Source organism: Acomys minous (genome assembly GCF_964271855.1).
Source record: "Acomys minous genome assembly, chromosome: 4".
Taxonomy (NCBI): domain Eukaryota; kingdom Metazoa; phylum Chordata; class Mammalia; order Rodentia; family Muridae; genus Acomys; species Acomys minous.
Genome location: NC_140486.1, coordinates 106,352,898 through 106,379,766, shown reverse-complemented (window position 1 = coordinate 106,379,766; position 26,869 = coordinate 106,352,898). Strand labels below are relative to the sequence as shown.

The 26,869-nt window shown below is 37.6% G+C and overlaps 1 protein-coding gene across 6 annotated transcripts in view; it reads right to left on the bottom strand.

The window, feature by feature from the left end:
• ERBB4 (erb-b2 receptor tyrosine kinase 4) overlaps positions 1-26,869 on the bottom strand; it is a 1,013,384-nt gene that overhangs the window by 14,797 nt on the left and 971,718 nt on the right. The window lies entirely within an intron of this gene.

Sequence of the window (26,869 nt, the reverse complement as noted above, 5' to 3'; positions counted from 1 at the left end):
GGACACCAGTGGATCTTTCGGGATTTACAGTGATCTATCAGATATTGCCTGAGATTGTGAAAGTAGAAACAGACAACAAAAGAATGAAGCTGCGGGACTGAATCCATATCAGAAGGCAAAGTATTCCAAAACACTAGCATTTCCCTGTGTTCTTTTGCCGTCTTACGTCAGAAAAAAAAAAAATGCCTGAACTGGGTAATGCTCAATTTGAAACACAGCTAAAGCTAGAGTTGATTGTGCATTTTGCTTTTCGTTTGTTTGTTTTTTGTTGTTAACTGAAAAGATGAGTGATCAAAGGACTGACTTACAAGCCATTCTTAATCAGCAAACAGTCCGTGATGGGGGATAGAATGCCTTTGGTTATAAAGGTGGCGTGGCGCAAATAACTGGACATTTGCAGTTAGTCTGTTTTGAGACACGAATCACGGCTCTGTCTGACAGAATGCACCCACTGTCTCTGCTTTGACAAGTCTCTCCATCAGCAACCTGCCAGCTCCCTCTGCACACACTGCCAAACAGCATCACAGCAACAGCGTGTCTTCGTTCTTTATTTTTCTTCTTCTTCTTCCCATTTCAGCATCAAAATGGAATCAGATTCTACACAAAACCCTTAGCGTCCATTGTTTTTAGGGTTACTGGCTGCTTTTTATGTTTCTGTCTCCATTTTTCTTTCAGTTTGCTTTTTTATCTGGTTTCCATGATAAAAAAGCAACACATTCATTTCCCCTTGGAAGGCAGTGCGGCTCCAAGGGGAACATCTGTGAGGCCAATTAGCTGGGCTGGGAATGTGATATAATTGTTGTTTAAATATATTTAAATTACATGTTAATCACTATGTCATAATTTATGGGCTTTGAAATAACTTTTTGTACTTCACAGCCAAGCCAGATTTTACTTGCTTTTGCTGTTTTTAGTTTGCAACAAGCGCGCCTCCGTTACCCTCTTTCTTAAATCAATCCTCCTCCCTTTCCCGCCCCCCTCCCCCCGCCACACACAGGAGGCGCTGAACTTTTAATGTTGGAAAGAATGACAGCTGCAAGTAAATTGGCTGAGTCAAAATTAAGATCCTCACTACAGCCAGAATGAGCTGAAGTGACCTTAAAGTCCTGTGCAGAACAAAGCCCTGCACTCGCTCAGTGGAGACGCTTTGTTTTCACGTTGTGCCACTCTGTGCTGTCCATCAAAGTCTGCCTTTGTGGATCTTTAGGATGCAGCGGCGCCAGGTGCACTCATTCAGTTAGCTAGTGGGAGGATTGACTGTCAGCAGGACAGAGATAGAAGGAGGTGGGTCAGGAACTGGCAAGCCATGTGGAGTGTGTCCATGGTGGAGCGATGAGTAAAGGTGACGGATAGAGGCAGCTTAGCATGGTGGCCCTGTCACTGGACATGCTATGGTGGACTTGAACCCAGATGCCATTGGTTATAGAGGAGGCAAGTCTCAGCAAAGGTAGACAACGTAGTGCTTGATGTGCTTTTAAATTCCGTAAAATTAGCCTTATAATTGAACGATACATATTTGGACTTTTGTATGATTACACGCACATCATTGTTGTTTATACATTTGCTATTGATCCTGAGAGATTTTAAATAGATGACCAACTAAGCTGTGATTTGTGGTTTAAAAAATGATGTTCTTAAAAGACAAAAATAACATGTTTAAACGTCTAGCATCTATTTAAACCAAATATGTGCTTAATGAGCTTTTATTTTCAAATAGTTATGGTTTTTGATGACAAGCCTAACAAACTATAGCAATTTCAAGAGCCAAGAGTATAAATCATGACATCTGAAATAGAATGTGTCCATAAGACATGGCCAATCCATCAGCAATAATTTATTACCCAGGCATTTCCACATAGTAACTGTTATGGATTTTCAACTTTTTATACTCCAAGGCATTTATGCTTAACTGTCTGACTGGCACTTCCACTTTGTCACAGGTCAGATATCAACTCAGAGCAAGTGTTTTTGCATTGTGTGCAGTTCCTGATATACAGTTTTAACACTCCATCTTTCTCATAAGTTCATGTACTAGCGTCTAGAAAATCTCCGTATTTTGTAGTGCAAACAGGAGAAAACTCAGAAAATGTGCCCATATATGAAAGGTCTATTGAAATTTCAACTGCTGACTCTAATCTATCTAGCTATTATATATATGATATATATCATATATACATATATATCATCTATTACCTATCTATATATTTATCTATTATTTAATATCTACTTATTTATTATTTGTATATCACCTATCTTTTATCTATGATCTATAAATCATCTAGTTACCATTTATCATCTTTTTTATTACTATAGTCACTCCAAATATTGCTCGATTAGAAGATACTTAACTTTAAGATCTTCATCACAAGATGAATCAGTCCAGTGATACTGGAAATTTCCCACCACCATCTTTTTGCTTTAAATCATTGCTCTAAGAAGTCTTACATGATGCAATGAAAATGTTATTAACATAGTTAAAAATGAAAGTGCATAAAGAAACTATTTTACATGGTGTCAACATTCCTTAGCTATGTGCAAGGTAAAGAATAAAGTATTTTCCAGTTTCCTTAGGATTAGTAATCATTTGGAACTTATCTCTTTACCATAGTGTCAGTTATAATTATGCTTGTCTGTTGGCTGTCGTGTTTTGCATGTAGACCGTGTCAACATGAACTAGGGGTTCCCGTGCAGGCTCAGCCTTTAGTGTGGTAGGTAATACCTAGGAGCTGGGGACTTTAAGAGGTAAAGGCCTATGGGGAGTCCTTCTTTGTTCTTCTGAGATCCATCAATTAGTTCGTGCAATAAGGTTGTTATTGAAAGATCAAGCTGGATTCTCCTCTTGCCATTTCTTCTGCTCCCTGTTGCCTACACTCCACACTGTGATGGCATCTGCCATGACCTGTTGCAGCAATTGGTGCTCAGACAGAGCTTGGATCATAATACTTGGACCTGTCTTTTAAAAATTGTCAACTAAGTAGCCTAGTATAAGTTACGTAGCCTCAGATACTTTGTAATAGGGGTGAAAATGAATTAAAACATTTATAATAGTCCTTTCCCCAGCTTCCTCTCTTCCTGCCTTTTTCTGCCCTCCTCGTCTAGCTCTGTCTTTCCTTCCATCTTTTCCTTTCTTCCGTCCTCTCTCTTCTCTTTTTTCTTCTAGACAAAGGTTGATATAATGAAATATTCTTCTAATAGCTACCAGCTTATGCTAATAGAAATTTTCTAGCAGGCTGAAGACAACCCAACACCCCCAATGTGATGGAAAGAAGGTGTCACTTTTCCTTATTTTCTCATACATGCTGTTGAATAACTTGGTCAAAATGTTTTTGTTTCTGAGCAGAAGTAAAAAATCAGATGCTGGACATTAGAGCTGCAAGATTTCATGTTTCCTTTGCGGGATTTTCGTTTTGTGATTCTTTTGTGCCTTGCCTCTCTTTTGGAATACAAATGTTTATGCTGTGCCTGTAGAGTGGAGGCATGTAACTGGCTTTTTTATTTTCCAGTATCTCACTGTTAAGAGACGTTGAACATATTGGAATTGTTAAAGACTGAGGGGGTTTTTAAATTTTGGGTTGTATTTTACACTATGAAATAAATGTGAAACCTTGGGGACAAGTGGTGGATGGCTGCAGTTTTAAAATGGTATGTCCACAGGACAAGTTGACAAAGGGTGGAGGCATGGTAGTTTAAATTGTTGACTCAAGACAATCTGTAATCACTTAGAAGAGAGCCTTACCTTCGTTTTGTAAATGAATCCTAAGGTTGTGACTGGTTATATGGCATGAATGTATTTCATGAAAAAATTTTCACCCATGACCACTGCATTGGGCCACTTTTGAAGACAAACATCACACAGACTCCAAACAAATGGCTGCGTAAAGTCCTTCTAGTTCTGGGATCTCGTTCTTAGATATTAGCTCTTGGGTCCTGAGAAGAGGATGCAGCCATAGACAAGTGATGTGAAAACTCACTTCCTGCCTTCCAATTATTGGCAACATAAAATGAATATTCTCTCTTAAACTCACAGGATTAATAGTTAAATCTTGCAAATGTGACTAGCATTAGAGGAAAGCCTCTTGTAAAACTGTCCCATAAACATTTCCCAAGAACGTTTAGCACTTTTTTTTTTCCCCTCAATAGAGTATCTACACACATCACTTATCCTCTGTGCAGCACAAGAGATCACAGGCTATAGGGAAAGTACACTTGGAGGGTGATTAGCAAAGACACAATTTGGGACAAATTTTTAAATTCAACTTTTTGTTTACTAGATGGAGACTTGCTTTAAACTTTAAAAACTTATCTCAATGTTTATCAATTGTGATGGAAAGAGTGCGCACACGGAGGTAAGGGAAAAACTTGCAGGGAGTTTGTTCTCTCCAACTTGTGTCGTTAGGCTTTGCAGCAAGCTCTTTTACCTGCTGAACCATCTCAGGAGCCTGAGACTTCATGTTTTAAGGTGTTAATTTTCAAAGTCATACAACCAGTTAGTGGTCGTTCTAGAAATAAGACTCTCTGATTCTCATTTACCATACATTATTTTATAATTTTATAACTTATGATTTCAAATAGGCATTTCATAAATAATATTTGAAAACTTTCATGTATGAATTTTTAAAGGTTTCTAAAAAGGTATGTACTTTTCCCCATAATATAAATGAAAGTGTTTGCTTTACATGTGCAAAATCTCATTACATTTGTTCTAACATGAAATATATTAAAATGCTTAGTTATTTTAATAGAGAGTAAATTTTCAGATAAACATCTGCTTTTCTTATTTAATAGGTTATGGGTTTATAAAACAATAGTAACAATCTTATAATAGAAAAACTACAGACAAAAGCTTTCCATAAATATGTTAAATAAAAGTTTTCATTAGAAAAATATCTCATTTACAAAACAGTTTGCCTTCCACTGACAGTAGGTATACTGCTTGAATGTTCTAGCTGTACAAGATAGTTATTTAAAATCAGTACATGCATACATGTTTAGGGACAGTTAATATACTTTTACCTAAATACTCCTTTAATTCATCATATGTGGGAACCCATGCCAAATTCTGCCATGTCAGAAATCCTGTGCTTAGGCTGTATGCTGTGACCTTCAAGTTGCTGACCTTTACCTCACCACGAGGTCTTGTGTTCTAGGCTATCCTTGGACTATTTACCTTTGAAAGAAGTAGAGAAGTCTCAACTTGGAACCACCCAGAGGATCTAGGAAGTTCTTTTTTTTTTTTTTTTTTGGAAGTTCTTACAAGGAACTACTCAGAGAACTAGGAAGTTCTACAGGGTGCGATTTAGGCTATTGTACTCTTGCCTGGGGGCTAGGGTGAGTGAGATAAGAATAGATCCTATTGACCTTGCCCTATATATATTCTGACTAGTCGGGCATTAAAGTGAATCTTGATCAGAAATTTCCTGACTTGATTCGTTATTTCTCCCATCTCTGTATCCTACTTTCAATCACCACTCCCTCTTTCAGGTGAACCCTGATTCAGTTTTTCCCACGGGCTGGGACCCAACAATCTTATACACAAAAACACACTTACATAATCTCTACAATTATAAAAATAGTTTAAAAGTTTAAGTAATCTCTAGGACAGCTTTGAACTAAGAGTGAAAAATATGTCCTAGAAATAATCTGAATTTGAATATCATCATTTTAAAAATTAGCGTGCCAAGACATGGTGTAGATATAATTATTGTTTTTCAGTATTACCTGTATATCTAAAACCGTTGCTCTCAGTGTGTTTCTGTGAATGTGTTCACGAGGCAAAGGATGCGGATGATATTGTTAGTTTACACAGTAGCAGAGCCTTACTCACCCCATTCAACCGTGCTCATTTTGTCTTACAAGCTGTTGGCTTAGTTCTTTTGCTTTTTTTTTCCCTCAAATATTCATGTTTACTGACAAATCTTATTCATTAATCCATATATGAGTGCCACAGAAAATATTTATTTATTTAACTTTTTTTATTATTATAATTTAATCACATTGCATCTCCATTGTAATCCCCTCACTCTTATCTTCTTGTTTCTACTCTCCCTCCCTTTTCCGCTCTATTCCCCTCTCCTAGACAGGTGGGGTCCTCCTCCTTCACCAGCGGACCGCAGCCTATCTGGTCTCATCTGGATAGCCTGCATCCTTTTCCTCTGTGTTCCCACAGGACCTCTCCCCTAGGGGCAGTGATCAAATCGTGGGCATCAGGAGGACTCTTGTCAGAGGCAGTGGGTGCCTGCCTCCTCCCTCCCAGGTGGAGAATGAGCTGTCCTTGGCTACATCTGAACAAGAGGTCTAGGTCCTCTGCTTGCTATGTCCTTGGTTGGTGCCTCAGTCTGTGCAGCCCCTCCTGGGTCCAGATCTGCCAGTCTTGATAGTCTCCTTGTGGAGCTCCAGACAACTCACCCCACTCTGCCCCACTTGCCATCTTTCCATCCCCCAACTCTTAAGTTGTCATATTTGCTTGTAAATAGAGACTGAAAAAAATTTTCATTTATGTAACATTTTATTACTTGTATATGGCATGGTGAAGAGAGCAGAGTCAGAAAGCTCTTGGTCTAGTTCAAGAACTAACCAGTATGAAATAGGTAAGTTGTTTAACTTGGTCAAACTCTTGTTTCCTCGTTTGACTTATGGTGATGAAAACAAGTACTTTGTAAAGCTGCTAAACATGATGTAGGTACTGTTTTCCAGTCAAGTGTCTGGGTCAGGCGATTCCTATAGTTTGCTACTACTAGCCCCCTGTTCATCACCTCAATGTGAACTGTTCTTAATCAATGCATCATGACAGCTGGTACCACATCTAGACATTACACGCCCCTGCTAAAGCTTTGGTCTTTCATCGGTATTTCTGCACGAGCCCCTACAACCATCTGCAGTTGTAAGTTATAGAAACATATCTTGAAGAATGTAAAAACATATGAAAGACACGGGATGTCTAATAGTAGAATAGGGTAAGTAATATTGTTACTAGAACTGTAAATCTTACAGAGCATATTTTGGCACACAGGTTTTATTCAGTGGTTTAACCGGTAGGTGTTGAGAGCACACAAGGATTTTCCGTTAAACTAGACAATGCCTTCCTTTCTGTGTTCTCATCATTTCAATGTGGTCCAAATTCAAAATACCTTCAGTTATGCAGGTTTCTGCAAACTGTTTACCAGGTAAAAAGTGACTTTGTAACAATGGTTCATTCACCCACTGCTGCTCTTCAAGCTACCAGGTGGCACAGCTGTTGCTGTGAGTGAAAAGGTTTCTCAGTCCACCTGGAATTAGGACAGCTGGTTCCCGAGACCTGATCTGAATAACGCACAGCGGATACTCCAGCGCAGCTCCTGATAGAGCAAACAGCACATGGCTGTCCCACCAGCCCAGAGCAAACACCACTTACATTTCACAGAAACAGGCTGGTATTTACAACGGATCTGAGCAAAATGAATATCAGATTGAAGGAAGAACCCCCAGAGAAAAATGCTTTCCCCAAGACCTACTTGTTCACTGAAGTCAAAGCAGCTCTTACCTTTCTTTCTTATTTTTAGTCTCAAAGTCTGACTTTCCTGTATGTAAAAAGCGAGATGAAAAATATTCATAGCATTCCTGCATCTATTCATGTACCACACTGGAATTCCATGGAATTTGGAGGGGCGGGTGTTAGACTAATACTTCTTAGTTTCCTGTGTATACCAGTTGCTGCCAAAGTCAACTAGATTAGCCAGGATCAGGACTATAATAGTTTCCTTGCAAGTTGCAAAGCAGATAACATTTTATTTCAATAAGAAAGAGAAATAAAACCAAAATAAAACAGACCTAAAATAAACTAGACAATGTAATTCAAGTCTGGCATAGATGCCAACAGTGACCCACTTACTCTATTTTCTGCCAGGGCCATAGAGATAGCAAGTTTCTTTCCTCAAGATCAGATGGCTACTAACCAACAAGAAAATGTCAGCAAGAGGATTGGAAAAACAACTTTTATGGCTTAATCTAGGGAACAAACAATCTACTCGGGAGCCTTAGATCCTGTTTGAGTCAGGAGTGGCCCAGCTGGGACTCCAAAGATGATAAGCCCTTACCTGTTTCCTCACCAAGGTTGCTCTCTCAATTTCAGGCTTATGAAATCCTTTTCATTCTTGGAAAGAATTCTAAGCTCACTTGCTCCTGTTCTGCTTCTGTGTGAGTTAGGGCTGTCTTGTCTATGCATTCAGGGTATACTGTTATGAGCCTCTCATACTTGGAAACCCCTTATTTGTACTGTTCAGGGATTTGGCTTCTATGTCAAAAAAATCTATTTGCTCCCTCAATGAATTCATAAGAGCTTCTCAAATTAGTGTTCGTACTTCATGGTGGTCCTACTCTTAGATGACACTGGAATGATGGTTGCCACCTCCCACATAGCTATCTGCTACTGACTTGCCTCTCCACTGGATTGTCCTATGGCTTTTCCAAAACTATACTTCCTAGCAGATATGGCCACATACTTTCCTCACAGATCAAATATAACTAGTGCCCTCATCTAATGATTGATATTAATAACAACTCATCTACTTGTGCAAATCAAATATCTCGATGTCTTCCTAGATTTCTTCTCTACCTTACTCCTCAGAACTGAACACCGAAGATCCCCTCTTTAAATGTCTTCTAGACACAAAACACTTTCTACATCCTTTTGTCTGTGGTCAAAGAGCCATATAATTTACCACCATCATCCTTCCTTTTGTTGGGGAGGGGTAAAGGCAATGTATTATTACCTAAGGCAGGGGCACCAGGTAAACCAGAATTCACTAGAGATGCCTGGCATTTGTGATAATCATAATTATGACATCTTTTGTTGACTGGAGTGCTGTAATAACATTCTTGCCAATATCTTTTATTTTAGGCATATTTTAAAACATCAGTTACTTTCTCTCTTTGCAAAACTGAAACCACTCCTCTTACCCTCAGGTTAAATGAAATTCCATTGCTTTATGATTGGTGGATATTGGTAATTACAATCCTTGCCAATTTTCCAACTTCATCCCTCCAAAAGTCCTTACATAGGCCTCCTTCTAAGTAAATTTATCAGCAGGTCACATGGAAAATGATCTTTATCCTAATTGTATTAATCTTTTGATTCATCAAATATTTATCAAGAAGTCATTATTTGTCTTGAGTGAATAACTTATAAACTCTACCCCGGCTTGGTTTTTTGCTGTTGTTTTATTTTGGTTTTGGCAATGTAATAGTTGGCTTTAATTGTTGATTTCAAAAACATGAGACTCACCCAGGAAGCACATCTCTATGAGAGACTTTCTAGATTCGTTTGGGCTACGGAAATGTCTTGAAATAGGGAGACCTGATCTTTGTGGATGCTACTATTTCTTGGACTGAGGATCCTAGATTGCATAGAAGTAGAAAAAAAAAAATGAACCGAGTACTAGCATGCATGTATTAATTCACTATCCTAGGTTCTTGTCTACAGATGTGATGTGACCAGTGGTTTTAATCTCCTGACACCTTGACCTCCTTCCACTAATTGACTATAATGTAGAACTTTGATCCAAGCAGACTCATTCTCCCTTAAGTAGCATTTGCATGGTATTTTACCACAGCAACTGGAAAGGAAATGAGCATACTCTCTAAGTTCATTTAGAAGAGGACTTGCCCTAATGTTTTGTTTATAACACTGGTATTCAGCACGGAGCATGGGCAGATAAAGATATACTAGATACCAATTAACAACATTGTAAAAGGTGGATAGAAAGGAACATGTCTAGACTCAAGTGCATCCATGGCTCTGGTGAATTAGCATCTCAAGGACATTGTCATGGTTGAATGAGAATGGAGCCCCTAGGCACATATGTCTGAAATCTAGGTTCTCAGTTGGTAGAACTGTTTGGGAAGGATTAGGGTGTCTGGTCTTGTTGAAGCAGGTATGTCACTAAGGCCAGGAGGATTCTAAAGCCAATACCATTCCCAGTTAGCTCTCATTGCCTTCTGCTTGTCGATCAGATGGAAGTTCTCAGCCCCTGCTCCAGCACCATGCCTGCCTACTGCTGGCATGTGTCCTCGATGCTGCTCATGGATTTAAACTCTCTGGAACCATGGTGTTTTGTGGTTATTAGAAATTAACTAACACAGATACCATTCATTCAGTCAAATATGACTCAAAATCACACTTTGATACCAGAAGTTTCACACATGCTATATATAGTTAGTTCTAAAGGGCAAATTAACAATATTTCCCAAGGCATCTATGTATTTCTGAATGAACTGGAGGCATAGAAAACTCAGGTTTTATTACTGAAGATGTTACACTGTTGACTAAGATAACAGGGCAGACTGGCAATGAGATTAAAGAGGCTTTCAGTAGATATAAACTAATCCTTTCTCTAACTTCCACATCCCATCTAACTTACATTTTCACACTAAGCTGCATATTTTACATTTTAGGAATTTAAGTATGTACTTAAATATATATATACAAATCATGATTGAATAGTATATAGAATAATTAATTAAAGACAATACTATTCCAAATAAAACTATAATGTGCACATCAACTAACGGGCATACCTAGCTGCAGAAGAAGAGTGCTTAATTATGGAAAGCAGTGCTACTGACCAACTCTGCTACCATGCCAGAGCTCTATACAAAGCTTGGTGTGCTTACCTGTGCAACAGGGTTAATAATTTCTTATTTGGTTGGTTTTTCTATATTCATATGTATGTCAATTATCTCTGAACAAGTTAAATGATAACATGTAAGGGCGAAACATGTGTGAATTTTCTTAAGTAAAAGAAGATGTAGATGAGTGCTGGATTTCCTAACTTTTGTATCACATACACAAAATCATACTAGATGCTGTAGACCAGATGTAAATATTTTTTTTGGAGATGACAATGAATGTATTTATACTGCTACAAGGTTATGTGATAGCGGCAGCTATTACTACTACTACTACTACAACAACTACTACCACCTATTGTTATTATTAATTATTATCATTGTCACCATTTTTGGTGGTGGAAAGCATTTGTTTTCTATTTCTTGATTCTGTTTTCATTTTTTACAGTCTTGACAGTTTCAAATATTCATATAATGAATTTCCATAATACCTCCTCACTCCTCCTTCATCCGTTTCCCTCTGTCACTGGGATTCTTTTTCTCAACAATCTCTCATTTGCTTTCATGCCTTCTTTTTGTGTGTGGCCCACTGAACTCAGAGTTTGTTACATAAATAGGCATAGGAGGTAATTTCCTGCTGCAAAGGCAACTTACCAGTGGCTGTGCCACTAAGGAAAATAACAGCCTCCTCTCCAATAGTTGTTAATTCCCAACAGTCTCTCAGGTAGTGATGGGTTCTCATTGCTTCTTCTCCCGTCACTAAATGTGAATGAGTTCAATTTTTCACAGTTGTTGTGTACATGACCACATCTGCAGTGAGTTTACGTGTGATAGGGACTACTTTTCAATGAATTTCAATCACAAATATCACTGAAACCACTTTCAGAATGGTTGGAATAATTCATGTGAATAAAGTAGTGAGAACCAAAGTTGAATGCATGTTGCATAATTCATCATTTAATGTCATTTAAAAATATTCACTTAAGAACTAACAATGCTTTGTTTCTTATAGTGGTACAGTAGATCCAGATGAGGCTCCTTAAGTTTCCTGGCCATTTGACCACAGAGAAGTGTTTATTTAATGACTAACCAACATGCTTAACCAACTAAAATAACTGATCAGGAAGACCTAAGAGTCAAGACTATAATAAGCAGAAATCAAATCTTTACCACTCTCACCATCTTTTGCTTATTAATGGCCAGAGTCAATAGAACCCAAATGCTAAAATTCCCACTGTGTAAAGAACATGTTGGCTTTGATTTTCTTGCACCATTTCTACGGAACAGTTGAAAGCACACAGACAGATTCTTAATGAGATATGTCTCAGAATTCACACTGAAGCATTGTCAACAGGCCAAGACGTCTGCAGCATTGCCCAGGTGTTTATATCGAATTTTTTTTCCATGTGAGTCCTGATATTTTCAGAGAAATCACACAATCACACACACACACACACACACACACACACACACACACACACAGTGGAAAGGGAATTCCTATGGGCTACTTTTGTAGTAAAATTAAGATCTGAAACATTTAAAATGCAATGAACATTTTAAAGAAAGTTAAATCTTAAAAAGAGTAGCCAGGCTGGGTGTCGTGGTGCATGCCTTTAATCCCAGCACTCAGGAGGCAGAGGCAAATGGATCACTGTGAGTTCGAGGCCAGCCTGGTTACAAAGTGAGTCCAGGACAGGCAAGGCTACACAAAGAAACCTTGTCTCAAAAAAAAGTAGCCAATTTATAGAACATCACTTTTACCTGTGACATTAATATAACCTGATAAAAACTGAAGTTGAGAAGCCTAGAAAAGGTATTTTCACACATGCATCTATACTCTATGCTTTCTATCAGTGACATGGAAAGAACTAGGAAGAACAAAGGAAGCTCCTGGTAGATTTCCCAGGCCATGTTTTTCTTTGGCGTATAGGTAGTAAAATGCTATCTTTAACTTCTGTTTTCCTGTGGCTGTTAATTTTTTCAGATGGGTCTCTCTCTGTAGCCCAGGCTAGTCTATAAACTGCTCCACAGCCCAGACTGGCCTTGAACTTGTGATTCTCCTGCCTCAGTCTCCTGAGTTCTGGGATTATAGTCATGTACTACCATACTTGCCTTTATTTATTACTTTTTAAGGGAAGAATTAAGGCCAGGTATAGATAATTTCGAAAAAGAAAATACTAACACCCATTCATATGAATAAAGTCACAAAGCAGGGTATTTCTATCTTTTTTTTTTGCCACAGTATTTAAGACATTTAAATAATATATCTACCTCATCAGGGTAAGATTTGAGAAATCAAGTTCCCTAAATAGGTTCACTAACCAGTTCTATCATATCTCTCCTATCCAATTTCTTCTAATGTTACTTATCTAAACATTATCAGTAAATATAAATACCCAGTAACTCAGAACGAAGAGGGAATTTTGATCATTTCTGTGACTTATGTAAGAAATGCCTATTAAGCGATGACCTAAGTTCAAGTGAAAGCGATTAGAAGTAATCTTAGCAGCTGGCCACAGTTCTGAAGACCCTGCTGTCGGTGCTCCTCCAGGAGCATACTGGATGCCAATTATGCAGGAGAAGAAAATCTTTCTGAGAGAGAGCAGGGCACAGATCCAGGCTGTAAATTATTTGCTCTGCAACACCTTCCTATGCTCCTGCCTGGAAATTCTGACCAAGACAGGAGCAAAAGCAAGCAGCAAGCTCATCCAAAACATAGAGTCAGGTGAGCACTCATAAAATGTTTATCAGCCCACAAATAAAATTTTAAAATGTGCAGGGCCATTCTGTCTCCAGAAGGGAGGAAGGAAATGCTATAAATAAAGGGTTCTTTGTTATTATATTAAACTTCTAGGGTCCATACCATCCATCTTGAACTTCTAAATATCACAAGTTCCAAAGGAAGCCCTCGCTAAGATACGTTATGGAAACAGATGTACACTAATTCTCTCTAGGCCTTTCCTCTTTTGAGCCACAGGGGTTTACCCTGATTCTGAGACTATCAGCTCTTCAGTGGCAGGTTCTTCCAGGGATCTATAATAACTGTGCCTTGGGTTCACATGACTTTATGATCTCATAAAATTTACAGCAGAGGAATGTACACTTTGTGTTCTTTTTCTATTTGAAAACATTTGTATGTGTGTGCCACATGTGCCTGTGGAAGCCAGAAGAAGAAGTTTCATCCCTGAAGCCAGTGTCTGTTGTGACCCACCATACGTGGATGTTGGGAACTAAACTCGTCACATCCTTTGAAGGAATAGCAAGCATTCTTAACCACTGAGCTATCTCTCCAGGCCCATATATTTTTTCCTCAGACTCTACCAAAACATTGAGTAGTATCTGCCTTGAGAAAGCCTAGATTTGTGTCTTTGTTGATGAAAATGTTTCCTGCATTTTTGCCTTAGCCATCTCTCACATCTTTCAGCAGCCACCTTGCACAGGGTCATCCTTGACCATTCTCTCCTGCGGAGGATGTTCTTTCCACAATATGTCTGAGCCGGGGGTCTAATGCTCTGTAAGATGTTGGATCACAGCTTTCCAAAAATTAATCTATTTGCTCCTCTTTTTGAGTCTCATTTTAACTTATTCTACCACAGGTCCTTACCCTCCTTGAGCATTCTCTTCGGAAACACTGTCCAGTTCAGATTGCTCATGGTTATACATGTCATGCATTCTTCTTGGCTGTTATCTCACCTAAGTGGTTATTGCAGTGATGCATGGTTACACCTGAACACCACCACGACTCTACTCAGGGACTCTAAAATGACAATTCCTTGCCTTGACCACAGTCTTTTGATTCTTTATGATTCTTTTCTCTAAGTCATTCATTTCCTCTGCCTCCCCCTTTTTTCAGTATATCCATTTCTGTATCCTTTGTCTTTTTCTAATATGTGCCTTGGAGCAAGATAAGTCTGGATTTCAATCTTGAGTTGCTTACCAGATATATTGCAAGCTATTCACAATCTGAATTTTACTTTCCTTAGCCTTAAATGACATAAAGACCTTTCTTTTTTCTTTTTTCTTTTTTTTGCATTAGTAATATAGTTTGTAAGGACCTATGTAAATAACCTAGCATATTATTCTGCCTATAACAGGAACAAAGCACTAATATTTATGTAATTACATAAAAATAAGCACTGGGATCAAAGGGAAGAACTTACTTATAACCCCTGATTAATTATTGCATTGATCTTTCAGGTAGCCTTTACATCCCACTACTTATATGCTGTGTCTGTTTTCAACTGCTCTATATTGTCACCTCTTGTGATCTATATCCTCTCTTCTGTTCATAGGTCCTTTGGTGGTGCAGGGACATTACACATCCAAGAAGATGTCTCTAAAAAGCCATATTTTCCATCTTGAGGAGTCCTTAAGCTTACTGGACCATTGTTTGCTGTTTTGTTGTCTCAATACAGCACTTACTTAAGCCTTAACTTGTTTTTCTTCCAGTAATATGCTCGTACCCTTTGTTCCTTCTGTAACCTTGCTCTTTGCACTCAGTGCCTACAGACTGGCAGTCTCTTAGTGTCTCTCAATTTAATCTGAAAATTATCATAAATAAGAAAACTTGCTATTGCTAGTGCACTAAAATCACTCCTAAGTGTTTGAATAGTTAGTGAATAATTTAACATGTGGGTGAAAAACACTCAGATGAGTGGGAAATTCTAATATACAAGACAAAGGACAATTTGAATCTGTAAAAAAGTGGAGTTGACACAGGCAGACAATGAAGAAAAAGAGTTGAATATACGTCTGTATTCTCGATAATGTGATCCTTCTACCTAGTCCATCCTTTCTGTTCTCAGTCATATCTACCAATTCACAAAGTCGTAGTGTGAATTGCTTTTGTTATTGGAGAGATAAAAGAGAGATTGACTCTGTAAGTTAAGGAAGAGGTGAGAACCAATGGAGTGTGGAGGGGCACCATGTGAAGAACTTATGGTATAGGAAGAGAAAGAAAAAAATAGTTACTATGTTGTTAGTTCAAAAAGTCCAATAAATATAATTGCTCTGGATCCTCACATATCCCTTGTTACATATGATCTTTATCCACAGTTTGGAGGACAATAAACTGAGTGTCTAAAAACCCAAGTTTATGCAAGCAAGCCAGTACTGGAACCATATTTAAATCTGGGAAGTCAGACATCTCATCCCATTGAGCAGTAAAACAAAGTAAGCCAAAATAAAAAATAAGCTTATTAACTTGCTTCTATAAACATTTTCTCTTCAGTATGTTTTATAAAGTTTCCAAAGAGAATTTCACCTCTTGGCCTGGCTCCTTATTCAACTCTATCTGGTTCTCCATTAGCTCTATGCTATACTGAGACTACTGAAAGGGACTGGCAAGGTAAGTGCCATGAGACAATATAAAAATGGCCTCCCAATCACAACAATGTCATTGGTGCCCTAGGCACACATTCTGATAGTATAGTGATGATGTCGGCTTAAATTCTAAAACAACAATTCATTGCCTTATTTTACTCTTTTTATTTTACATATTAATTAATAATGCTAACATCTGCCTACTTGAAGAGTTAGAAAACTTGACACTTCCCTCTCACTCTGTATTATTCAATCAATATCCAGATCCCATTGATCTATTTCAAAACCATTACTTTTATCAAAGTCCCCATACTATTTCTCTGATCCCTTCCATCTATACGTTAGTACCTATATCAAAGTTTTGTCAGAATTGTCTTATGAGAAGGTAAAATGGCCTTGTTGTACCACCTAATATAAAGCTCACTTCATTAAATAGACCCTTATGCACTCTCCTTGTCCTTAATGCAACACTTGTTCATTGTGTTTTATTGGGTACTTGCTTATATGCTCACTGTTTTGACGGTAAGGTTAGATTCAGTGTCCTAGTAGAACTAGATATATAGCAGATTATTTAATGACTGTTTAATGAATATATCACCAAGTGAAGATTCTTTGTTGTTGTTGTTTGACTGAAATAATCATAATTTAAGAGAGATAATGGAGTCATTTCTTTCTGTATTGATAGGCAAACAGCTCTTACTAAGATAGGCCCCTGAAGATCAAAATCATGAAGAATATAATGATTCAAAGATTCAAGAAGTCAAAAGTCTATATGGAAGAGTTGAAGAGATGGCTCAGCACTGAAGAGCACAGGTTTCTCTTCCAGAGTACCCAGTATGATTCCCAGCACACATGTGATGGCTCAGAAACACCTATAGCTCTTGTAGTGGTTTTAAAGAAAATGGCCAACAATGGCTCATAGAAAGTGGAATGATTAGGGGCTGTGGCCTTTTTGGAGTAGGGATGGCCTTGTTTCATTCACTTCCTGCTGCTTGCTGAGAGAGGTGAAGCGTTCTCAGCTCCTTCTCTAGCACCATGTCTGCCCGCATGCCGCCATGTTTCCTACCATGATGATAATGGACTAAACTTCTGAAATGCAATCCAGCCCCAATCAAATGCTTTCCTTCATAAGAATTGTTGTGGTCATGGTGTATCTTCACAACAATAGAGACCTTGACTAAGACAATTCTAGACCCAGGAGACCTAATGTTCTTTCTTTCCTCTATGAGTCCTGCATACACGTGGTAGAAAGACAGACATATAGTCAAAATACCCATACACACAGAAATAAATAGTAAATTCTTCACTGATACATTCCTCTTTCTATATTGAATACTGGTTGTGAAGGTTGCTCAACAGTAGATGATTAGCTTAGCAGTTCAGCGTGTTCAAGGGCTTAGGGTAGATCTCCAGTGCTAAAAAGCAGGGTTAAAGGGCTTTATAGCTATGACAAGGCAGCTAAGGAATCTCTGGGCAACATGAGGGCAATGTACCATGCTGATGAGGCACATCCCCTGGGAGACTTTGAGGCAGGCTGCTGGGTCCTATCATTTCACATCTGTGCCTCAGTTTGCAAGTATACAGAATAAGTGAGAATATACAGGTATTTATGAATAGTAAAAATTAGGAAAACAGGGGAAAGTAAGTGGTAAAATGATAACTAAAGCAAAATTTTCAGGAGATTGAAGAAACTAATAAGTACAAAGCAGTTATATTGTACTTGAGACAAATGAGTGATAATTTGCATCATGTATTAGTACCCAGTCTTTGAGCAATTACACATTCTTACATATACACATTTGCTAGGAGTAAAAGAAGGAGTTAGTCATTTTAACTTGAGTCCAATAGCATACCTCTCTAATACAGAGCCACAGCACCTGGCTCCAACTGAAAATAGGCTATAGCAGGCAGTCAGTGAACATGAGTTATGTACACCTCAGCATTTCAATGTTGAGGATATTGAGCATATTTTCTTCTGAAGAAAGAAAGAAATAATTAAGTATGTTGCTAAACAATGGCTATGATTATTTTTGGAAAAATCAAAACAAATTGGCTGTAGGTTGAACTTCCAATTTCTCTCCCTGTGTTATTTTCTGTACTTATTTCACCCAATCTAGAATATTTTGAAGCAATAACCATGGTCTTTGTATTTGGAAAAATTCCCACAGTGGTATAGTGGTCTCTCAATTCAGCTTTTGCTTGAATGTAATGAAAGGCTGGTGCACAGCCACTCATTTACAGTGAAAGCTACAGGGTAAAATTAGTCTCTCTTTAGAACATTCTGGTGTGTCAGAATTCCAAACTGAGAAGGGAACTTCTCATTTACACAGGTGAGTAAGGGAAGAGATGGGAACACAAGATGCTTGTGATTAGGGTATGGGCAAGTGCAGAAAGTGCACAAAGGAAAGCTGATGAGGAAGCCCACCCCCTACTAGCCACAGCCACCTTCTCTGTTCCATTTCACGGAGTAATCAGGAGATATTCTGAACCTCTCAAAATGCCATCAATACTTATTGAGGATGAAGTGGAACAACACTTTCTCAAGCCTTTGCAGAAGCAATCAGCATAGCAGGCTGGCCATGACAGGGAGCTCTGGCAGACAAAGACATGGATATATATATATATATATATATATATCCTTTCAAAAATCTGAATAAGAGGTTGATGATAATGTCCAGATTCCATTATAGAAGCAATGAAGAAAGTGACAACAGTGCTCACTTAAGCACTTTGCTGTGAAGAACAGACTTTTGATGTGTCCAATGGTTTATGGTTTACTAAACCATAAACATCCAAATGGCTTAGATAAAATGTTCATTAACATCATAAGACTGTGTATCTCTTCTAGCTGTCTCTTCATACTCTCTGCTTCCTTTCTGGACTCTGCTTTTCTTTAGTGCTATATAACAAGAAAGAGAACAAACCTCTTGGTTATTCATAGGCTTCTTGTGCCTGTTAACACTTGTGAAGTGAAAAATAGTTTGATAAACACCGCTGCAATGTGCTCTAAAGTTAGACTCTCACTGAAATCAGTGTGTCTATTGCATGTGTTGACGCTGTTGTAGGACTGTATTTAGGAGTGTCCCAAATTTCACACTAAAACGTTTAATCAGTGTCAAGCATGAGATGCTCTCAAAATGAGTCTTTAAATCTTATAGGCAGCTCATGTGACACATTAGGTGTCTTAACAGAGTTACCAAGTCATCCAGCTGGTGAGGAGTTTCAGCTATTTGACAATGATGTTTCTTTTAATATAGTAAACTGCTCTACATGACAACATGCTCTGTAACCTTAGAACTAATCAGCTATCACTTACATAGGTGACTGTCACAAGACAACCACTCTGTGACTTTATAATTATATTGCCTCTTACAGTACGGAAAAAGGTGATTCTTTTTCAAATATTACTTTGTAGAGTAGATGGAAAATATTTTCATAAAAACATACTGATTATTTTCAAAAATTAAAGAAATGTATTAGTCTGTTATCAACTTTTAATGGACTTCATTTGTATAACATTTAGGCTCATACTTAGAATTTACTCATTGCTTATTGGTGAGGGTTACTTGATTTTCCATTTCTTTTACCAATGAAGGATGACAGTTAAAAATCACTAAATACAAACAAGTCAATCCATCATATTTTCTACTTTGGCCAGTAAGTGAATAGTATTGCTTTCTATTGTGTTGTGAAGGAAAAAGTGTAATCTGTGTAAAAAGCTCTGAGTAGAGTTTACAGCAGAAATAAGTAATCAATAGATAGTTATATGTAGATTTGCATTGGGAAATTGTGACATCTGGTAAACATGTAAAGATTATTTTTTTGTCAAGTATGTCATTACTAAGTTCAAATGCGGACACCCTTTGCCCTGCTTTTTGCTTCGATCTTGGCTCCATCAGATCCCTTTGATCTTCCTAAACCATTACTTCTTGATTACAGGGAGTCTCTTGGAAGCATAAACAGAGGAGGCCAACAGCAGCGGGGGATCTGGCTTCTCATTGCACTCCCAGCAGGAGCCTTTTAAGCCAGTTGATACTAAATCTCATTAGACTGGAAGTAAAAATCAAGACTTCCATAGCTTTCACCAGCAAAAACAAAGTGACAGAACCAATGAAAGACTGAATACTAGATCCAAGAGATTGGAGCAAGGGCTATGCACCCTTCTCTTAGGCGAAAGGACACTGGAGTGTGAATGTTGTCCTTCCAAATATTAGTTTACATGTATATGAAATGAAAAAAAGTTTGTGCTAGAAAGTCGTTTAGGTCTCTGCCAGCTCTTGCTCTTCATGAGCACACAATTGCTTCTGCGTGTACCTCAAAATACCATGATGTAAAGTACGATGCTTAGAGTTCTTTATACCAGTGCTGAGGACTAAAAACACTGTGTGCATTTCTGTGCAGAGGATTTCCAGGTAAATTGACTTTCTAGAGGGAACCATACTTGAAAACAAAGAGAGGTGGAGGAAGCAGGAAAGTAAGAGAAGAGAGAAGATTATGTTGAGGTTATTGTAAAAAAAAAAAGCCTGTTATGGTTATGGAATGAGAATATTGCTTTGTAAGTGATAATAGGGAATTTTATAAATAGGAGCTAATGTATTCTAACTTATTCTTAAAATATTTTTGGTATTTATTATCGATATCCATCCTTTGTCAAGTTTGTGGGTAGGAGGTCCCAGTTGTGAATATATAGTTAATATAAAATCAGACAGATCAAAAGGTCTTGATATCTCCATTAGTCCCAAAACCTAGGAAGAAAATGAATGCAATTTTACATTACATTATTTTAAACAGGGGAAAAAAATCTATTATCTATAGGACAGGTAACATTAAAAACCCCCCAAATTATCCAAACCTCCACACTAAGACAGAAAGTTCCAACAGGAAAGCCCTTTGAAAAGCATGAGTTCAAATAATGCTTGCAGGTTTTTGGGTTGTGTGTGTGTGTGTGTGTGTGTGTGTGTGTGTGTGTGTGTGTGTGTGTGTGTATGAGCTGCCGAGTGATGAAAATTAAATTGCAGTGACCAGTCAACTGGAATGAGAAAGGTGTCCCTAGGATAAATGCTGAATGATTTTTACACTGATAATGGCGGTGATTACATACCATATAAAGAAAATTCTAATAAGACATACTATCATTCAAACTTTTCCCACTGATGAAGAGAATGCAAAAGTGCACTGTAGAAGGGAAGGAGGAGAAAGAGGAGAATGAAGAAAAAGGGTGAAAGGAAAGAAGGCAAGAGAAAGGAATTGGTGCCAATAAACGATTGGGCACTGGGATGAACTATGAATATTACTGTGTTTGGTACAACGTAAAGGCCATATTAAAAAATTTTACAGACAAATCTAAAGTACTACATGAGTGTAAAAACCTGTTACTGGCTGTAGGTGTAGCTCAGTGGTAGAAAACTCACCAAGGGTGCATGAATTTCTGGGTGTGCTCCCCAGCACGAGATAAAGGGAAGGAAGGAATGATGGAAGTAAGAAAGAGAAAGAAAGAAAGAAAGAAAGAAAGAAAGAAAGAAAGAAAGAAAGAAAGATGGAGCCTTTTGGAGACTATTTATATACTAGAAATGAGAACTTAGGGAGAGATTGTCCTGGGAACTATGAAGTGATAAAGTCTGAATTAGAATTGTGGCAAGAGAAACGAGAAAGGAATTCCTAAAGTGTTTTGAATGGAGCTGAAAAGGACTTTGCTTTGAATAGGAACATTTAGAGAGGAGGAGCAACCTTTAAAACCAAGATTTAACCCTGGCAAGAAAAAAAGAAAAATGGAAGAAAGTGCATTTTCTCCTCTGATAAGCCGGGTCTCAAGCCTGCACAATATAAAAAAAAAATATAAAAACAAAGATGATAAAAATAATTAGAATGCATGTGCCTTATCTTACGTTGGCTTTTGTTTGGTTTTGGTCCTTTTCCATCTGACCCTCTTCTGAGCCTCCTGCTCTTCCTTCATGAAGACATGGGTAAAATGGCTTCCTCTAATCTCTTGTCTTTTTTTTATTATTATTAATTTATTCTTGTTACATCTCAATGGTTATCCCATCCCTTGTATCCTCCCATTCTTCCCTCCCTCCCATTTTCCCCCTATTCCCCTCCCCTATGACTGTTCCTGAGGGGGATTACCTCCCCCTGTATATGCTCATAGGGTATCAAGTCTCTTCTTGGTAACCTGCTGTCCTTCCTCTGAGTGCTACCAGGGCTTGGAACTAAACAGAGAATTCTCAACAGAGGAATATCAAATGGCTGAGAAACACTTAAAGAAATGCTCAACCTCCGTAGTCATCAGGGAAATGCAAATCAAAACAACTCTGAGATTCCATCTTACACCCATCAGAATGGCTAAGGTCAAAAATTCAAGCGACACCACATGCTGGCGAGGATGTGGGGAGAGAGGAACACTCCTTCATTGCTGGTGGGAATGCAAACTAATCTCTTGTCTTGATTTGGGTTGTTTTCCCTTTTCTCTACAGTGTTTGGTGTTTCCCTCTTAATACTAATGTCCTCAGCTAGAATATGACTCTGAAGACAAAACATCCTCTTCCAACACTATAGTCACTGCCCACCACAATGCCAAACCTATAACAACCATTCAATTGTATTAATTCATCTATTGTCATTCACATATATCGATTTGTTTACCATGTCTATAATATACTGAAAAATTTAAGAAGGTTAGCTGCTGGGAAAAAGACTCCTGAGACAAAAAAAAAAAAAAAAAAAAAAAAAAAAAAAAAGCTACTAATATGGAATCTAATAAGCAGAGCTACCACATCGGGATTAGAGATTAAAAACAAAACCTCAAGCATCTTGTCAAGGATAAACTGCAGGAAACCTTGATAGCTCTTGGACAAAATGTAAAACCAATACCCCGAGACTACAATCATTTATCATCAAGAAGCAGCTGTTGTTAGAATTAATATTGATCCTTGGTAAATTGCACAAAGAGTAACCTTGTTATATCACCCAGCACCTTCGCCTGTGTCACCCAGCTGTGAGGCACTTCCTTAAGTTGTGTCTGCCTCATCTTCTCTTCTATATCCAGTCGTGTAAGGAAAATGGTTGTGTACTGAGGTAACTCAAGATGCACTGGGCTGTTTCCCAATCAAATAGTCCTAAGAATAAAATACACTCCCATATCTGGATTATAATTTCTAAAAATGCCAATCTATTATAAAGTAATTTTAATGTGAAGAGACTATACATGATCCAGTTCAGCATCCTGATGACTACAGAAAGATGACATGATCCTTTTTAATGACGTGACCACTAAGCCCAACATATCCTCAATTGGGTCCATAATGTCACATCTGATTTCCAATTTATTTTAATTAGTTTATCGATTTTATTATTTTAATTATGTAGGTGTGAATGTGTGTGTGTGTGTGTGTGTGTGTGTGTGTGTGTGTGTGTGTCTGTGTCTGTGTCCTGTACTTGTTTATGTGCACATGAGGGTTTGTGGAAGCCAGAAACATCAAATCCCCTCAAGCTGGAGTTACAGCTGGCTGTGAAACACCTGAGTTAGATTCCAGGCACTGAACTTGCATTCTCCAGTATAGCAGAAAGTACTCTTAACTCCTGAGCCATCTTTCCAGCCAACGATTTAGTTTCTTTTAATGATATTGTCATTTAGGGGAAGAAAAGGAGAAGTTTAGTCGGTAGCAGGTGGTAAATGACTCCACCCTAGACACTTTTATGAATGCAGAGAACTAATGTTTTCAGAAGTTAAGTGGCTTTTTTGTTCTCTTGTTTATATAATATTAGAGTAGATGATATGAGCACATTATCTTGATAAAAATATTTAATATTGTACAGTTATAGCTAATAATAATAATAGCATCAGCTATTTAAGGAATGAGAATTTTCTTGTGTGTTTTAAACTTATTTTTACTAGCTTCCTGGACAAATTTTAGCATTGTATCATTAGTTTATGCACTGTTATAAGGTTATAATTGATAAAAAAATATATGGGTTTAAAATTTTACATTGTATTTATTTACTTATTTTGTGTATGCACACATGTATGGGCCACAGTGCATGTGTGGGGGTTAACGTACAACTTGATAGAATAGGTTCTCTCTTTCTAACAGGTATATAGGTTTGCGAATCCAACTCAGGTCATCAGGCCCAATGGTAAGTACCTTACCCATTTGCCATCTTGCTGACCCACTTGTGAAATTTAAAACAATTTAACACACTACAGAAGAGTTTGCTTTAATAATTTTTATGTTAAAACATATACAGAATTAAAGAGTAAACATCAACAGGCTTGTCATGAGTAGCAAACCTAGTAAGAAAGTATCTGTATATATATATATTATTGACAAATATAAAAGTAAAAATGCAAACTGTCATTCTAAAAGAGATTATCTGCCTTTTACTAGAAAAAATGTAATTCCTACATTAATTGTGTGACATTCATATAGATGGGTACAGTTGTATTAATTTAAAATGAGAAACTAATGCTATAGAAAGACCCAGAACATTAGTAAAATATATATACAAAGGGTGCATTTTGTATTCAAAAACTGAATGTCTACCTGATACTAAAGGTTTATCAAATATATTTATAAGCATTTCATCCTTATTCACTTTAATATAGTCCCTTATTACATAACTTGACCACAGAAGTAACTGTAAAATAATGTAACAGTATTGTAGACAAGGATGGAAATAATATTTGTACATATCATAAATTGAAATAAAAGTTATATAAAACCTGATATTTAAAATTAGGGCAATAGAAATGACCAAGAATTTTTATGGCCTAAGGAGATGGCTCAGTAGATAAAGTAGTTACTGTGAAAGCACTGGGGTCTCAGTCTGGATCACAGAACCTATGCAAGGCCAGATGCACTTGCACATGTTTATAATCCTACCTCTTCTAATGAGAGGTGGCCTGTGACCAGAGAGTTACAAGCCAGCTACATTTGCATACACAGTAGTGGAAGAAAGACCCTGCCTGAAATAAGGTGGACAGTGAAGATGCCACCAGAGCATAGCTTTGAATTTTCTTTTTTTTTTTAATATAAAGAGTTAATTTCTTAGAGGTATAGCTTTGAATTTTCATAGGTGTAACATGGAATACACGCATGCATGCATGCATGCGTGCGCGCACGCACGCACACACACACACACACACACACACACACACACACACACACATACACACACACTTAAAAATTTTAAAACTCCTAAGTAAGTGGTATTAAATAACACTCCTTTCCAGACACTGAAAATTTAAGAAAGAGTTTGCGGGTAGGAAATCAAAATGCAGAACAAGACAAATGCACTAAAGGTCAAGCGCTTCCCCACCTGGTTCCTCCTTTGTCTGCTTCTGTTTAGTTAGTGCAAACTGTCATTAAGAATTCCATGTGTTAACCATGATAAATGAAAAGAAAGGAAAACTGGAATTTGAGAATTCTCATAAAAAGAAAACGAACCATGCCTTAGTCTTATTATCTTGATAACATTTCACTTCAAGAAACAAAACTTTTCCTGAACATTGATTATTGCAATGAAAAGTGAAAACAAAGTGATGAATTTTACTTTCAGAACAATACTTGCAAGAGTGATATTTGGTCATTTTTGCTCTATATGGAGAGCAGGAATGCCCCTTTATACCTACAGACTTTCCTGCCTCCAACAAAGACTGATATTCACAATATCTACATGAATTAATATTTTTTTTCAAAACTGGTTTTTTTTTTCTCTATGTAGCCTTGGTTGTCCTGGAACTCACTCTGTAGATGAGGCTGGCCTTGAACTCAGAGATCTACCTGCTTCTGTGGACCAGTTAGTGGCATGCACTACCACCAACTGGCTTATGAATTAAAAATTTAAACCATGTAATTATTGCCTCCTATTGGGACCATGAAAAATTTTCAGTTTTGGTTGTAATTATGTATTTTTTTTTTCACAGAAAAGAAAACTGGGTTTGATGCCTGCCCCTTCCTCCCTTCCTCCTCTCTTCTTTTCTTTTTTCCTATTGTCATTTGTTTTCCTTTTGTCCACTTTTTAAGACCGGAACTCACTATTTAGCCAGGCCGGGATTGGAATCATACTAATGCCGACTGGCAATGAATTCACAAAAATTCTCCTGCCTCAGCACACCCAGTGCTGAGATTACCAGTGTGCTCATACATTTGTTGTCACTTTGCCTTTATGCAAGCAATCTCTCAAATGGAGGGAAAAGTTTAAAAGATGCGAACTATATGAGTTGTATTTTATGACCAAACTGTGAGGGAAATTTACTGACATGTCCCAGATACTGAGGTTGATGCCAAGAATAGCAAACATATCATGGAAACAAACTTGTAGTTTTAAGGTTAAAAATACATTGCACTAGAGACAGAAGGCCTAGATAAGAATTCTGTTCTTCTGCAGGTTAACCACAGGACACTAGACTAATCACCTCATGTCTGCGTGACAGGTTTCTTGTAAGGTGTGATAACAACAAGACAGTGTCATTGAGTTGGCATAACGACAGAGTTGTCAACATATACATGTGTTGAATAGTAAAACTAGGTATTATTACCTTATTGTTGCCCATGTGAAATAAAGTTACATCCATCCTACAGAATGACAAGAAATTTGAGGTTTCCCTTAAGCTTATGGCTGAGAGGTATAGGACATTCTGTTGTATTTCTGTGACAATATTTTGAGATGGAAAGAGCAAAGGGGGAAGCTGTTTCCTAGAAGACAATTAATCATCCTGTTTATATCTTATTCATGGAAGAAACCAAGTATAGACTTAAAGTCATTATATCTCCACACTCGATAATGACCAAGAAATCATTTACTGTAGCATTTGCCAAGCTGTGTGTAGACTATCTGTCTTTGTAGCTCTTTCATTAACCCAGACATGTTACAAAATTAATAAAATAGCATACTTCTAATTACCTCATAAGCAAAAAATATACAGCTCGTCTGAGGAGCCTACTCATAC